Source organism: Papio anubis, chromosome 5, assembly GCF_008728515.1.
Source record: "Papio anubis isolate 15944 chromosome 5, Panubis1.0, whole genome shotgun sequence".
NCBI classification, from domain to species: Eukaryota; Metazoa; Chordata; class Mammalia; order Primates; family Cercopithecidae; genus Papio; species Papio anubis.
In genome coordinates, this window is record NC_044980.1 from 103,667,843 (window position 1) to 103,684,773 (window position 16,931).

General features: G+C 38.0%; 1 pseudogene across 1 annotated transcript; it reads right to left on the reverse strand.

Annotated features, from left to right (window-relative positions):
• Positions 1 to 4,372: 4,372 nt before the first annotated feature.
• On the reverse strand, positions 4,373 to 4,907 carry LOC101006633 (annotated as a pseudogene). Its single transcript, XR_648341.3, has one exon. The product of XR_648341.3 is annotated as a 60S ribosomal protein L26 pseudogene (transcript).
• Positions 4,908 to 16,931: the final 12,024 nt, after the last annotated feature.

Genomic DNA, 16,931 nt, shown 5'->3' on the forward strand with positions numbered 1-16,931 from the left:
TGTGAGGTACCATTCCATTCATTGTGTTATTTGTTACCTGTGTACCTTGGTTGTTTTGTTTTTTGTTTTTTAACTTGTATTTTTGTTTTACAGGTCCTGTGAGATTTATGCTTTAAAGAGATTCTGTTTTGATGTGTTTCCAGGATTTGTTTCAAGATTTAGTGCTGCTTTTAGCAGTTCTTGTAGTGGTGGCTTGCTGGTGGTGAATTATCTTAGCATTTGTTTGTCTGAAAAAGACTGTATCTTTCTTTCATATATGATGCTTAGTTTCACTGGGTACAAAATTATTGGCTGATAATTGTTTTATTTGAGGAAGTTGAGGATAGGGCCCCAATTCTTTCTAGCTTGTAGGATTTCTGATGAGAAATCTGCTGTTAATCTGCTAAGTTTTTCTTTATAGGTTACCAGGTGCTTTTGTCTCACAGCTCTTAAGATTCTTAACATTAAATAGCCTGATGACAATGTGCCTAGGCAATGATCTTTTTGCAATGAATTTCCCAGGTGTTCTTTGTGCTTCTTGGAATTGGATGTCTAGGTCTCTGGCAAGGCTGGGGAAGTATTCCTCGATTAATTCCCCTAAATATGTTTTCCAGACTTTTAGATTTCTCTTCTTTCACAAGAGCACAGATTATTCTTAGGTTTAGTCGTTTAACATAATCCCAGACTTCTTGGAGGCTTTGTTCATATTTTCTCACTTTTTTCTCTTTGTCTTTATTGCACTGGGTTAATTTGAAGAACTTGTCTTCAAGCTATAAATTTTTTTCTTCTACTTGTTCAATTCTATTGCTGAGACTTTCCAGAGCATTTTGTATTTCTATAAGTGTGTCCAATGTTTCCTGAAGTTTTGATTGATTGATTCTTCATGCTATGTATTTCCTTTAATATTTCTCCCTTCACTTCATATATATATATATATATATATATATTTGTATTTCCTTGTATTGGTCTTTGCCATTCCTCATGCCTCCCTGATTAGCCTAATAACTAACCTCCTAAATTCTTATACAGGTAAATTGAGGATGTTTTCCTGGTTTGGATCCATTGCTGATGAGCTAGTGTGATTTTGGGGGGCTTATAAGAGCCTTGTTTTGTCATATTATGATAGTCAGTTTTCTGGTTTCTTCTCATTTGGGTAGCCTCTGTCAGAGGGAAGGTCTAGGGCTGAAGGCTGTTGTTCAGGTTCTTTTGTCCCATGGGGGGGGGGTTCCCTTGATGTAGTACTCTCTCCCTTTTCCTATGGATGTGGCTTCCCAAGAGCCACACTGTGGTAATTGTTGTCTCTCTTCTGAGTCTAGCCACCCAGCATGTCTACCAGGCTCTGGGTTGGTACTGGAGGTTGTCTGCACCAAGTCCTGTGATGTGATAGTCTGTGGGTCTCTCAGCCATGGACACCAGCACTTGTTCTAGTGGAGGAGGCAGGGGACTGAAATGGACTCTGTGAAGGTTCTTAGCTTTGGTGGTTTTAATGCTTTTTTTTTTTTTTTTTTTTTTTTTTTTTTGGTGGTTGACCTTCTGCCAGGAGGTGGCACTTTACAGAAAGCATCAGCACTGGTAATATGGAGAGGAACTGGTGATAAGTGGGGCCCTAGAGCTCCCAAGAGTATATACCCTTTGTCTTCAGCTACCAGTGTGGGTAGGGAAGGACCATTAGGCTGGGGCAGGGTTAGGTGTTTCTGAGCTCAGACTCTCCTTAAGCAGGTCTTGCTGTAGCTGCTTTAAAGGATGGGGGTGAGGTTCCCAGGTCAATGGAGTTATGTACCTAGGAGGATTATGGCTGTCTCTGCTGAGTCATGCAGGTTGTCAGGGAACTGAAGGAAGGCCAGCAGTCACAGGCCTCATCCAGCTCCCATGCAGTCTGAAGGGCTGGTCTCACCCCCATTGTGCCCCCACTAACAGCACCAAGTCTGTTTCCAGGTAGTGGGCAAGGAGGGCTGAGAACTTACCCCAAGCTACTCACCTCCCAGCTGTGAAAGTAAAGGGCTTTAGTTCTTCCCCACCTATGGAATCTGCACACCAGATTCACACCCTCCCGTGACCAGGAGGTTTCTCACCTGGTTCAAATTGTTACAAAGTTCAGCTGGAAACATCCTTCTCCATGTGGCATTTTCCCTGCACTTCCAGCCAGCCTCCTGAAGGATCCCTGTGGTGCCGGGCAGGAATGGTCTGCTGGGGGATCCAGTGATCTCCCAGGGCCTTTCCTGCTGCTTCTTCTACCCCTGTATTTCACTTGGCTCTCCTAAATTGACTCAGCTCCAGGTAGGGTCGGAAACTTCTCCTGTAAACTAGACCTTCAGTTTCCAAGCATTTTTTCATAGTTTATTGACCACGTGTAAGTCCTCTTTTGAGAAGTGTCTTTTGCCCGTTTTTAAAATGGGGTTCTTTGTTTTTTGCCTCTTCAGTTGTTCAAGTTCCTTATAGATTCTGGATGTTAGTTTGTTAGATGCATATTTTGCAAATATTTTCTCCCATTCTGTAGGTTGTGTTTAATCTGTTGACAGTTTCTTTTGCTGTGAAGAAGCTCCTTAGTTTAATTAGGTCCCACTTGTCAATTTTGTTGTTGTTGTTGCAATTATATTTTAGGACTTACTTGTAAATTCCTTCCCTGGGCATACGTCCAGTACAGTGTTTCTGAGTTTTTCTTCTAGGATTCTTACAGTTTGAGGTTTTACATTTAAATCTTTAATCCACTTTGCATCAATTTTTGTTTATGGTGAAAGGTAGAGGTGCAGTTTTATTCTTCTGCACATGTTATAGCTAGTCAGCTATCCCAATATTGTTTATCGAATAGGGAGTTCTTTCCCCTTTGCTTATTTTTGTCAACTCTGTCAAAGATTAGATGGCTGTTTCTGTGAAGTCTTATTTATGGGGTCTTTATTCTGTTTCATTAGTCTATGTGTCTGTTTTTGCCCCAGTACCACAGTTTGGTTACTGTAGCCTTATATTAATAGTATAGTTGGAAGTCAGGTAATGTGATGCCTCCATCTTTGTTTTTGTTTAGAAATGCTTTGGCTATTTGGGATCTTTTATGATTCCATATGAATTTTAGAATACTTTTTTCCAATTCTGTGAAATATGATGGTAGTTTGATAGAAATACCATTGATTCTGTAGATTGCATTATACAGTATGGCCATTTTAATGATACTGAGTTTTCCAATCCATGAGGATGGAATGTTTTCCCATTTGTTTGTGTCATCTCTGATTTCTTTTAGCAGTGTTTTGTAGTTCTCCTTGTAGAGATCCTTCACTTCATTGGTTGAATGTCTTGCTGGGTATTTTGTATTTGTTTGTGGCTATTGTAAAGGGGATTGCATTCTTCATTTGGCTCTCCGTTATTGATATATAAAAATGCTACTGACTTTTGTACATTGATTTTGTTTCCTAAAACTTTGTTGAAGTCATTTATCAGTTCCGGGAGCCATTTGACAGAGTCTTTGGGGTTGTCTAGGAATAAAATCGAATTGTCCATGAAGAGAGATAGTTTGACTTCTTCTTTTACTATTTGGATGCCTTTTATTTCTTCCTCTTGCTTGATTGCCCTGGCTAGCACTTCCAGTACTATGTTGAAAGAGAGGTGACAATAAGCATCCTTGTCTTGTTCCAGTTCTCAGGAGGAAAGCTTTTAGTTTTTGCTCATTCATCATTATGATATTGGCAGTGGATTTCTCATGAGTGGCTCTTATTATTTTGAGGTATGTTCTTTTGATGCCTAGTTTCTTGAAACTTTTTATCATAAAGGGATGTTGAATTTCATTGAAAGGTTTTTCCATATCTATAGAGATAATCATAGGGTTTTTGCTTTTAATTCTATTTATGTTGTAAATCACATTTATTGAGTTGCATAGGTTAAATGAACTTTGCATCCCAGGAATAAAGCCTACTTGATCTTTGTGAGTTAACTTTTTGATGTGCTGTTGTATTTTGCTGAGGATTTTTTCATCTATACTCATAAGGGATATTGGCCTGTAGTTTTCTTTTTTCATTGTGTCTTCACCAGGTTTGGTGTCAGCATGATGCTGGCTTCATGGAATGACTTGAGGAGGAGTGCCTCCTCCTTGATTTTTTGAAATAGTTTCAGTGAAACTGTTACCAGCTCCCCTTGTACATCTGGTAGAATTTGGCTGTCAATCCATTTGGTCTGGTACATTTTTTGATTGCTAGATTTTTTATTACTGATTCAAGTTTGGAACTTGATATTGGTCTGTTTGGTGTTTCCATTTCTTATTGATTTAATATTGGGGGATGGTATGTTTCCAGGAATGTATCCATTTCCTCCAGATTTTCTAATTTGTGTGTACAGAGTTGTTAATAATAGTCTCTGAGGACCTTTTGTATTTCTGTAGGACTGGTTGTATTGTAACCATTGTAATTTCTTTTTTTTTTTTTTTTTCTTTGCTTCAAGTTTTAATCAAAGCTTTTATATAAGATTACTTTATTCCTGCATCTTCTCAATTGTTTCTTCCTTGTATTTGCCCTTTTCCTTTCCTACTTGGCGAGATTTGGCTTTCCGTTCAAGGATCTTTTTGGGGTCTTTGTCCAGTTTTAGCCTAGTGATAACCACCTTGCTGGGGTGAATGCCTACGTGGACCGTTGTGCCATTAGCCTTTTCCCGCTGCACCCGTTCAATGTAGATAACATATTTCTTCCTGTAAACCTGGACTACTTTGCCAATTTGCTGACCTTTATAGTGTCCTCGTACAACCTGAACTTCATCATCCTTTCGGATGGGCATGGATCGCACGTTGTACTTCTGTCTCAGCTCTTTGGAAAGAGGGGAAGACATAATCTTCCTGCGAATGTGGGAAGGTGCATTGAAATGCCTTTTGCAATTCTTGCTTCGGTCGGAAGTCACAAAGGGATTAAACTTCATTTTGGCCGCTCCCGCTTCGGTGATGGCCGCAAAAGGGAAGAGAACTACACGCTGCTTCCGGTTCTGTAAGTTTCACCATTGTAATTTCTGATTGTGCTTATTAGAATCTTCTCTCTTTGTTAATCTAGCTAGCAGTCTATTGATCTTGTTTATCCTTTCAAAAAAACCCACTTTTTGTTTCATTGATTGTTTGTATGGATTTTTGAGTCTCAACTTCCTTCAGTTCCTCTCTGTATTAGTCCATGTTCATGCTGCTGATAAAGACATACTCGAGACTGGCCAATTTACAAAAGAAAGATGCTTAATTGCACTCACAGTTCCACGTGGCTGGGGAGGCCTCATGATCATCGTGAAAGGCGAGGAGGAGCAAGTCACATCTTACATGGATGGTGGCAGACAAGGAGAGAGCTTATGCAGAGAAACTCCTGTTTTTAAAACCATCAAGTCTCATGACACTCATCCACTCTCACAAGCAGTGCAGGAAAGACCTGCCCCATGATTCAGTTATCTCCCACTGGATTCCTCCCATGACAGGTGGGAATTGTGGGAGTTACAATTCAAAATGAGATTTGGGTAGGGACATGGCCAAACCGTATCACACTCTGATTTTAGTTATTGCTTTTCTTCTGCAAGCTTTAGAGTTAGTTTCTTCTTGTTTTTTTAGCTCTCATAGGTGTGATGTTAGATTGTTAATTTGAGATCTTTCTAACTTTTTGAGGTAGGCAGTTAGTGCTATAAACTTCCCTTGATACAGTTTGGACCTGTGTCTCAACACAAATCTCATGTTAAATTCTAATCCCCAATGTTGGAGGTCAAGCTGAGGCAGGAGAATAGGGTCTGGGGGCAGGGAACATAAGGCCTATTCACACTGACTTCCTAGATCTAAATCAAATGGAAACATGTTTCCTCTCCATTTACATAGGGCATACATCAAGTAAATATCTTTGTAACTTTACCTCAGCCTCTTCATTTACATAGGGCATACACCAAATAACCAATACAGACCTCTAGAGAGTATTTAAACTTCAGAAAATTCTGTAACCAGGCCCTTGAGCCCCTATGCTTAAGCCTGCTCTCACCATGTGAAGTGTACTTTCATTTTCAATAAATCTCTGATTTTGTTGCTTCATTCTTTTCTTGCTTTGTTTGTGAATTTTGTCCGTTCTCTGTTCAAGACACCACGAAGCTAGACACCCTCCACCAGTAACAGGGCCTGGTGGTAGGTAACTGAATCATTGGCGTGGTTTTTCATGAGTGGTTTAGCACCATCCCCCTTATGCTGTTCTTGTGATAGAGTTCTCATGAGATCTGGTTAAGTGTAGCACCTCCCTTCCCTCCTTGGTCCTGCTCCTGACATGTAAGACGTCTTCTCCCACTTTGCCTTCTGTCATGAGTAAAAGCTCCCTGAGGCCTCCCCAGAAGCAGATGCCACTATGCTTCCTGTATAGTCTGTGGAACTATGAGCCAATTAAACTTATTTTCTTTATATATTACCCAGTCTCAGGTGTTTCTTTATAGCATTATGAGAACAGACTAATATAGGGATGTTGTGTGTCTGTTTTTGGTTATTTAAAAAAAATTTTTGATTTCTGTCATGATTTTGTGGTTTGCCCAAAAGTCATTCAGGAGCAAGCTGTCTAATTTCCATGTAATTGTGTAGCTTTAAGAGATCTTCTTGTTGTTGATTTATATTTTTATTCCACTGCAGTCTGAGAGTATGTTTGGTATGATTTTGATTTTTTTTTAAATTTATTGAGACTTGTTTTATGGCTAAGCATGTGGTCAATCTTGGAATATATTCAATCTGTGAATGAGAAAAATATATAATCTGTGGTTGATGGGTGGAGGATTCTGTAGATGCCTATTAAGTCTAATTGGTTAAGGGTCAAGTTTAAGTCCAGATTTTCTGTTACTTTTCTGCCTTAATGATCTGTCTAATGCTTTCCATGAGGTGTTAAAGTTTCCCACTATTATTGTGTGGCTGTCTGTCTTTTCATAGGTTTAGATGTACTTTTTTATGATTCTGGGTACCAGTGCACCAATGTTGGGTGCATATATGTTTAGGATAGTTAAGTCTTCTTGTTGAATTGAACACTTTGTCATTAGGTAATGCCCTTTTTAATTTTTTTTGTTTTTACTGTTGTTGATTTAAAGTCCATTTTATCTGATATAAGAATAGTGACCCCTGCTCTTTTTTGGTTTCTGTTTGCTTAATAGATCTTTTTCCAACACTTTACTTTGAGCCTATGGGTGTCATTATATGTGAGATGGGTCTCTTAAAGACAACAGACAGATGGGTCTTACTTTTATGCCCAACTTGCCACTCTGTACCTTTTAAGTGGGGTGCATAGATCATCTACATTCAAGGTTAATATTCATATGTGAGGTTTTGATCCTACCATAAAGTTGGAAGCTGGTTGCTTTGTAAGTTTATTTTGTATTTTATCTGTATACAGTCTGCAAGTAATGTACTTATGTGTTTTTTGTGGTAGCACTGTAGTGTCTATTGTACTTTTTCTTTATAGGGTCTGCAGGCTATGTACATAAGTGTGATTTTGTCGTAGCAGGTATCATTCTTTTTTTTCCTATTTAGAACTCCCATAAGAATCTCATGTAAGGCTTATCTAGTGGTAAGAAAATTCCTTACCACTTACTTGTCTAGAAAAGATTTTGTTTCACCCTTGCTTATAAAGCTTAGTTTGGGGGGGACATGAAATTCTTGGTTGAAATTTTTTTTTCTTTATGATGCTGAAAATAGGCCCCCAATCTCTCCTGACATGTAAAGTTTCTGCTGAGAACTCCCTTGTTAACCTGATGGGATTCCTTTTGTATGTGATATACCCTTTTTCTCTAACTGCCTTTGAGGTTTTTTTCTTTAGCATTGACCTTGTACAGTGTGGTGACAATATACCCTGATAACGATTGTTTTGTGTAGTATCTTTCAGGTGTTCTTTGGATTTCTTATATCTGGATGTCTGTCTCTAATAAGATTAGGGATGTTTTCTTGAATTATTTCCTCAAATATGTTTTTCAGGTTCTTTTCTTTTTCTTCTTCTATTTCAGGAATGCCAATAATTTGTAGGTTTGGTAACTTTACAAAATCTCATATTTCTTGAAGTTATTGCTCATTTTCTTAAAAAGTTATTTTTTCTTTATTTCTGAATTTCTTCTGCTTGAGCCAATCTATTGATAAAGCTTTCCATTGTATTTTTAAATTCCTTCAGTTAGTTTTTCAATTCCAGAAGCTATGACTGACTTCTTTTTAAGATGTTATCTCTTCCTTCATTTCCTGGATTGCTTTAGAAGCTTTTTTGTGTTGACTTTCAACCTTGTCTTGGATCTCGGTGAGCTTCCTTGCAATCCATGCTTTGAATTCTTTATGTATAATTTCTGAATTTCCATTTCAGTTAGGAACTATTGTTGGAGAGCTAGTGCAATCCTTTGGTGGTGTCACTACATTTGTATTTTTCATGGTGCAAGAATTTATTGCACTGGCTCCCTTGTATCTGGAGACACTAACACTTCTAATTTTTGTAATTATTTTTGTGTGGGTAGAATATTTTCTTTTTCTTTCTTTCCTATTATGTTGGCATACCATTATTTTTCTTTCCCTTTCCTTCCTAAGGGGTGTGACTGTAGAGAATGCTGAGTAAGGTCTTTGGGCTCTGCTTCTTTAACCCTGTGTACCTCTTTCAGCAGATTTTATACTGGGTTGTGGCCCACAAGCCCATAGATTACACTTATAGGTAAGAGCCAGATGCAGCCAATGTGGTTGGGTATATACTTGATTTTTTTTTTTTTACTTGCAACAGCATTCTTTTGCCTCAGGCAATGGGTTAATTTGTAGAATGGACAGTGGTCTAAGCTCCCTGCTTAGCCCTGGGGAGCAGGAGTCACAAAGGATGGAGCCAGACAAAGCAGGTTCACCTATGTCCACAAAGGGTGGGGAGGCTCAGGCTGCTAAACCAAGTGAATGGGGGCTCCAAATGCCTGGAGATCTTTCTGGAAGTGGAACAGAGAGAGTCCTGCTATACCATAATCTATGTACAGGAATGGTGGGGTAGCTCAGGCTGCTGAACCAGGTGAATAGCTTATCTGAGTGCCTAGTGATCTGACTGGGCATGGAGCAGAGAAAGTCTTGCTGCACCAAGATCTCTGTCCAGGAAGGGTAAGGTGGCTCAGGATGCTGGTTCAGGCAAGCAGGTGCTTCAAATGCCTGAATTTCTGCCTGAAGGTGGAGCATAGAGGCCCCTGCTACACCACAATCTCATGGGAGCATGGTGTGCCACTTCTGAAATTAGCTTAGCAAGGACTGTGGCTTCCACCATGGGTACATGTTTTCTATCTGTCTGCCTTTCAGTCTCTCTCTCTCTCTTTCTATCTCTCTGTATCAATCTTTCCTCGGGAAATAAGTGGCCATGTTACGAGGCATAGTACAGAAGGGCTTCTATGGTGAGAAACTGAGTGTCTGGCCAACAGCTATTGAAGATACAAGGCCTGCTAACTACCATACCAGTGAGTTTGAAAGCAGATCCTTCACCTCAAACTGAACATTAAAATGACACAGCCCTGCCTATTTTGACTGCAGCTTAACTGCAACTTCATAAGAGATCTTGAGTCAGAACCTCCCAACTAAGCCACACTCAGAATCCTGACCCTCAGAAACTATGTGAGCTAATACACCTTTGTTGTTACTTTAAGCTGCTAAATATTGAGGTAATTTGTTACACAATATTTGGTAACTAATACTCTTAGTTACTAATTTTACAACACCTTTTTGGAGAGTCTGCATTGATTGAAAGAGAAGGGTAGATTGTAGTTATTTGTGACCAGTTGGACATGAAAAAAAAATGAACACCTTTTAACTGTAATGTTTTCCCACTTTTGTCATCATACTCATAAGGGATCTGGAGAAAGAAATCATTTTCCTTACACAAATTTGGAGTCCAATGGGTCTTCAGAGGCTCACTGTCTATCCAATATAATACAGCAGGCAAGTCAGTAAAGCCTGAACTGCATCGCCACTTTTCATATTTCTACCCCTATGGTCCTTGTCATGAAACTACCTTGCCTCTGCTTCCCATTTCTGTCCAACAGTTGGTTGGCAGTCAACTAAAGAAGGAGGTTGAAAAACATCCAGGAGTTTAGCTTTAGGCTGTAATACCTAATATAAGAATGGGAATTGTAATGAAAGTTACCAGCTACATCACTGATGCCATTATTATTTTATAAAATAGCTTATTAAACCAGATAAACTGTCATATTATGTATGTTATTGTATTATGTATAGCCAAATTGGCAAGTTTGACCAAATTGGCAGGTATTCCATCAAGTCTTCATGTATCAGCGGCTTGTTAAAAACTGTGTCCAATTTTATTGTATGTTAAAGAAGCACTTAGGAGTGAGATGAGATTCCATCTTTACAGTTTCTTCAGTGTTTTGGAAGGACCCAGATACAGTTTATAAAACTTTAAGAGTTTGGAGATCATCTTGAAGAGATGGGCGTTAAAAAGGTTTATAAATGACCAACAAAGATGGTGTGGCTTCCACATAGAAAAATGCACCTCTTCTGTTGGAGGATGACCTTGAATTTGGTTACCTTGGGTCTATTTTGATTTTTGATTCCCTAAAAATATTTCTGCATTATCTTAGTCTCAGGTGCTTAGACGTTTGGGGATTTTAAAAAAAAAAAAAGCATGAGATTTAACGATGATATTGAGGCATTTGGCTTCAGTTTATGAATTGGAAAAAAATATTTGGGAGAACAAAATTATTGCTTTTGAGCTAAGAAAGTATTAAAATGGTATTACAATCTTAAAACAAATATTCTTAGAGTGATTTATACTGTGATTTTTAATTTATTTACTTCAGTGTTGAAATCACTTGAAATTAGAGAGCATGGCTACAGTCCTAGCATCACCACACACTAGCTATGTGAAACTTGGTTAAAGATGCTAAGCCTCAGTCTCTTTACTATAAAATGAGATTATTAATGCTACATTCCTTATAGGGTTTTAAGGAGAATTAAATAACTTAATACCTGTACATTATATCATATAGTGCCTATGATATAATAAGCTTTCAGCAGATGCTGTCCATTATTATTTAATAATAGTTTCTTGAATGACAACAACCAGGCAATTAGGCCATATTTCTCCTGGTTGCTATAATCTTCTGGGGAAGCAATTAATCTATAAAAACGATGGAAACTGAGAAGGAAAAGGGGTTAGAAAAGTAAAAGATAAAAAATCAGCTAAATTTACTAATTTTAACTCACATTACTGGTGAACAGATTACATCAAACTTTGAGGTAAAACTATGTATTATGAAGTAAATACCAAGCACATTCTAATATTCTTTTAGTCCACTATATTTATTTTCACAAACATTTACTTGGTACCTAACCTATACATTTTTGAGAGCTTGTTACATAATTATTTAAGTTGTAATGTACTCAAGTATCTTTCCCTATAAAGGCTGATTACCATTTTATAGCAGGTTTATACTCCTGTTAGAATTTCTGGGTCTTCCTTTCAGTAACGACTGGATAAAATGTGACATCTTTAGCAAAGTCTTACTCAAGACATTCAAGCAAAGGCAGCTTCTTCTTCTATTCTGCAACCCTAGATAATATTTCACAATTATTCCCACCACAAGGTATTCTAAACATTTGTTTGTATACTTCTTTCCTCCACTAGATAGCAATCACATCAGAAGTATGAAGTTAAAAATTTTCTTTTCATTTCATCTTTTGCAGAGCGGAAGTACATAAACATTACCTGAATGAATGAGGAAGGAATTTGATTCTTTACTGTGGAGCAGAGTATGTAGAATACTAAGATATATGTGTATATAGTGATATTGATATAGATTTAGATATACATATAGACAATATATAGGTATATGGTATTTAGTGAGAACAACAATCTTACATTTTTTTTTTATTACACTTTAAGTTCTAGGGTACATGTGCACAATGTGCAGGTTTGTTACATATGTATACATGTGCCATATTGGTGTGCTGCACCCATTAACTCGTCATTTACATTAGGTATATCTCCTAATGCTATCCCTCCCCCCTTCCCCCTCCCCACAATAGGACCTGGTGTGTGATGCTCCCCTTCCTGTGTCCATGTGATCTCATTGTTCAATTCCCACCTATGAGTGAGAACACGTGGTATTTGGTTTTCTGTTTTTGCGATAGTTTGCTGAAAATGATGGTTTCCAGCTGCATCCATGTTCCTACAAAGGACACGAACTCATCCGTTTTTATGGTTGCATAATATGGTTGCATATTCCATGGTGTATACATGCCACATTTTCTTAATCCAGTCTATCATTGATGGACATTTGGGTTGATTCCAAGTCTTTGCTATTGTGAATAGTGCCGCAATAAACATACGTGTGTATGTGTCTTTATAGCAGCATGACTTACAATCCTTTGGGTATATCCCCAGTAATGGAATGGCTGGGTCAAATGGTATTTCTAGTTCTAGATCCTTGAGGTATCACCACACTGTTTTACATAATGGTCGAACTAGTTTAGAGTCCCACCAACAGTGTAAAAGTGTTCCTATTTCTCCACATCCTCTGCAGCACCTGTTGTTTCCTGATTTTTTAATGATCGCCATTCTAACTGGTGTGAGATGGTATCTCATTGTGGTTTTGATTTGCATTTCTCTGATGGCCAGTGATGATGAGCATATTTTCATATGTCTGTTGGCTGTATGAACGTCTTCTCTTGAGAAATGTCTGTTCATATCCTTTGCCCACTTTTTGATGGAGTTGTTTGTTTTTTCTTGTAAATTTGATTGAGTTATTTATAGGTTCTGGATATTAGCTCTTTGTCAGATGAGTAGATTGCAAAAATTTTCTCCCATTCTGTAGGGTGCCTGTTCACTCTGATGGTAGTTTCTTTTGCTGTGCAGAAGCTCTTTAGTTGAATTAGATCCCATTTGTCAATTTTGGCTTTTGTTGCCATTGCTTTTGGTGTTTTAGACATGAAGTCCTTGCCCATGCCTATGTCCTGAATGGTATTACCTAGGTTTTTCTTCTAGGGTTTTTATGGTAATAGGTCTAACACTTAAGTCTCTAATCCATCTTGAATTAATTTTCATATAAGGAGTAAGGAAAGGATCCAGTTTCAGCTTTCTACTTATGGCTAGCCAATTTTCCCAGCACCATTTATTAAATAGGGAATCCTTCCCCCATTTCTTGTTTTTCTCAGGTGTGTCAAAGATCAGATGGCTGTAGATGTGTGGTATTATTTCTGAGGGCTCTGTTCTGTTCCATTGGTCTATATCTGCTCTGTTCCATTGGTCTGTGCTGTTTTGGTTACTGTAGCCTTTTAGTATAGTTTGAAGTCAGGTAGTGTGATGCCTCCAGCTTTGTTCTTTTGACTTAGGATTGTCTTGGCAATGCAGGGTCTTTTTTGGTTCCATGTGAACTTTAAAGCAGCTTTTTCTAATTCTGTGAAGAAAGTCATTGGTAGCTTCATGGGGATGGCATTGAATCTATAAATTACCTTGGGCAGTATGGCCATTTTCACAATATTGATTCTATCCATGAGCATGGTATGTTTTTCCATTTGTTTGTGTCCTCTTTTATTTCACTGAGCAGTAGTTTGTAGTTCTCCTTGAAGAGTTCCTTTACATCCCTTGTAAGTTGGATTTCTAGGTATTTTATTCTCTTTGAAGCTATTGTGAATGGGAGTTCATTCATGATTTAGCTCTCTGTTTGTCTGTTACTGGTGTATAAGAATGCTTGTGATTTTTGCACATTAATTTTGTATCCTGAGATTTTGCTGAAGTTTCTTATCCGCTTAAGGAGATTTTGGGCTGAGACAATGGGGTTTTCTAAATATACAATCATGTCATCTGCAAACAGGGATAATTTGACTTCTTTTCCTAACTGAATACCCTTGATTTCTTTCTCTTGCCTGATTGCCCTAGCCAGAACTTCCAACACTATGTTGAATAGGAGTGGTGAGAGAGGACATCCCTGTCTTGTGCCAGTTTTCAAAGGGAATGATTCCAGTTTTTGCCCATTCAGTATGATATTGGCTGTGGGTTTGTCATAAATAGCTCTTATTATTTTGAGATACGTTCCATCAATACCAAATTTATTGAGAGTTTTTAGCATGAAGGGCTGTTGAATGTTGTCAAAGGCCTTTTCTGCATCTATTGAGATAATCATGTGGTTTTTGTCTTTGGTTCTGTTTATATGCTGGATTACGTTTATTGATTTGTGTATGTTGAACCAGCCTTGCATCCCAGGGATGAAGCCCACTTGATCATGGTGGATAAGCTTTTTGACGTGCTGCTGGATTCAGTTTGCCAGTACTTTACTGAGGACTTTGCACCGATGTTCATCAGGGATATTGGTCTAAAATTCTCTTTTTTTGTTGTATCTCTGCCAGGCTTTGGTATCAGGATGATGTTGGCCTCATAAAATGAGTTAGGGAGGATTCCCTCTTTTTCTATTGATTGGAATAGTTTTAGAAGGAATGGAACCAACTCCTCCTTGTACCTCTGGTAGAATTTGGCTGTGAATCCATCTGGTCCTGGATTTTTTTTAGTTGGTAGGCTATTAATTATTGCCTCGATTTCAGAGCCTGCTATCGGTCTATTAAGGGATTCAACTTCTTCCTGGTTTAGTCTTGGGAGAGTGTAAGTGTCCAGGAAATTATCCATTTCTTCTAGGTTTTCTTACTCTTACATCAGAGCACTATGCTTACGATAGCATAGTGAAGAGGGCTGAGACTACTGACAATTCTTTCCTCTCCTAGAGAGGATTCCCAGCAGTTTTTTTTTTTTTTTTTTTTTTTTTGTCAATTGCTCTTGGCACTGGTTCCTGGCACAGGCTCCCAACAGCTGCTCCCATCTGTAACAGTTCTTCTCTCAAATAGCTCCCATTGTCAGTAAGTTTCATTGCTACAATTCTAGGATAACAGTAGCGCTTCCTATTTTGAAGCACTCTTGCTTCCTTTATCCTTCCTTTGGTAACTGGTTCCTGCTTTCTTTGCACCATTTCTGGGGGGCAGTTTATGACAGAGTCCACACAGAGCGCTCTAGGTAGTTACAGAATAAACCCACTCTTTTTCATTGGTCCTTTAATGTAATCCTCGTAATAACTCTCATGAATGGGTTTCAGAGATAATGATCCTCTCAGTCTCAGAGTTGAATAAACCCACTCTTTTTAAGGGATCAGTTCAAAGATATTAAGACAAAAAATCCTAAGTTATAAATAGTGTTATAGTCTCAGTAACTTTCTATGGTCTACCTAATGTGTTCTGAGGTTTGGGATCCCCCAGTGGAGTTACAACTGCTTGAGGACATTATACCCTTGGCGATTAACTGAACACATGTCTAGTGGAGATTTTACTTTATTTTATTTTACAATGCATAACTGCCCTTTCTTCTGGTATAAGCAGTCAAATGTTATTTTGGGAATGCTTCCCTCACCTAGTTCCAGTTCATATGACTGAGGTGGAGAGAGATGGAACCCACAAACCCGTTTGTTTAAGAGATTATGCCACGTTCTATGTTGCACAGGTTCTATGTGCAACAGAATATCAAACAACAGAATATCAGGAAATGTATCTATCTATCTATGCATTAAAAGAGCTAAATTATTTTTCCAATGGCTTTGATAAAGAATTATGTGAGCTTCAGCTGCTGGTGGCAGCTACAGGAAGACGCCCTGCCTGAGAGTATGTGTGCATGCATGTACGTGTGTGTGTGCCTGTGGGTGTGTAAGAGAAAGAGAGAATTCTGGAAGTAATATTTGAGTGCTTGAACTTAGGCTTCTTGTCCACCTCTACCCAGGCACTTCTCTATGTGATTCAATAACATTATTATTATTATTATTATTCATGTAATCTAGTTTGAATTAGGTTTCTGCAACTTGTAACCAATATGGCTCAACTACTGAATGAAGAAATGAAGAGACTTGATGGAAGCTCCAGATCCCACTTGCCCGTTTTTGCCTAGGTAGTAATCATACAATCAGGGAACCAGGAATCTCAGAACAGTTTTTATTTCAAATGTTTCCTCCTATTTTCCCTATCAATATATGTTCAATTGTTATATTTTATTATTTTTCCCCAGAAATAAATGGTAATTATACCCACAGAGCATAGGGACACCAATGAAAACCAAGTTTTTCCATAGCTACCTTGGGACTTTCCATGTTCTTTTGTAAACGTCAAATTACAAAAGGGGTAAATTGTAGCTACTCTTCCCCCTCTTCCACACAGAACTGTGAATATTTGTAAATATATATATATATACACACACACATACACACACACACACATATATATATAATGGTATATTAGTTCACAGAGTATATAAAACAGAAAAGGTACACAAATGTATGGTTTAAATGCTATTAATACTGTGAATAACTTTGCAGTAATAATGAGGTACTTAGGAATGGCCATCTTCCCTAGTGTAGCATAAATCTTGGAAATAATACCAAAGTCCTGATAACATCTATCAGAGTTTTTATTGTGTATAAAATGACCTTTTTGACTGTTTAATCTGAAAACATTTCTCAGGAATTTTCTAGTGGAAAGCATTTGTATACATCTATCTTATCATCATCTAGTATTTAAAGGTTTCAAAAAGGCGCAGTGGAGTCATTTCCTTACTCATATATGAGTTGTGGTGCCAGGAAGCAAGCTTCAGTCTTTCCTGGGAAGTCTTCCTAGATCCAGTCATCATTCTTAGAAGAAAAATAGGCTAAGAGAAGGACAATGAGATTGTAGAGACAACCCCCTTCACCTTCTTATCTTTCACATGAATAAATCAAACCTCAGAGAACTGCACTGTTGCACTGATGCTAACTTGCTGCTATAGTCCATTGCCCTATTTTCCATTATTTAGTCTGTTTCCATTATAAATTCTGTTGCACTGGGGATATTATAACCTTAATACATCAGATAATTCCTACATGGAGGAAAAAAAATAAAAGGTGGTCATCTAGATAATTCAAGCCCCCCAAAAAGTGAAAGAAAATTTTCAGAGAAATGAGTATAATGCAGCAGTGACCATTTTAGA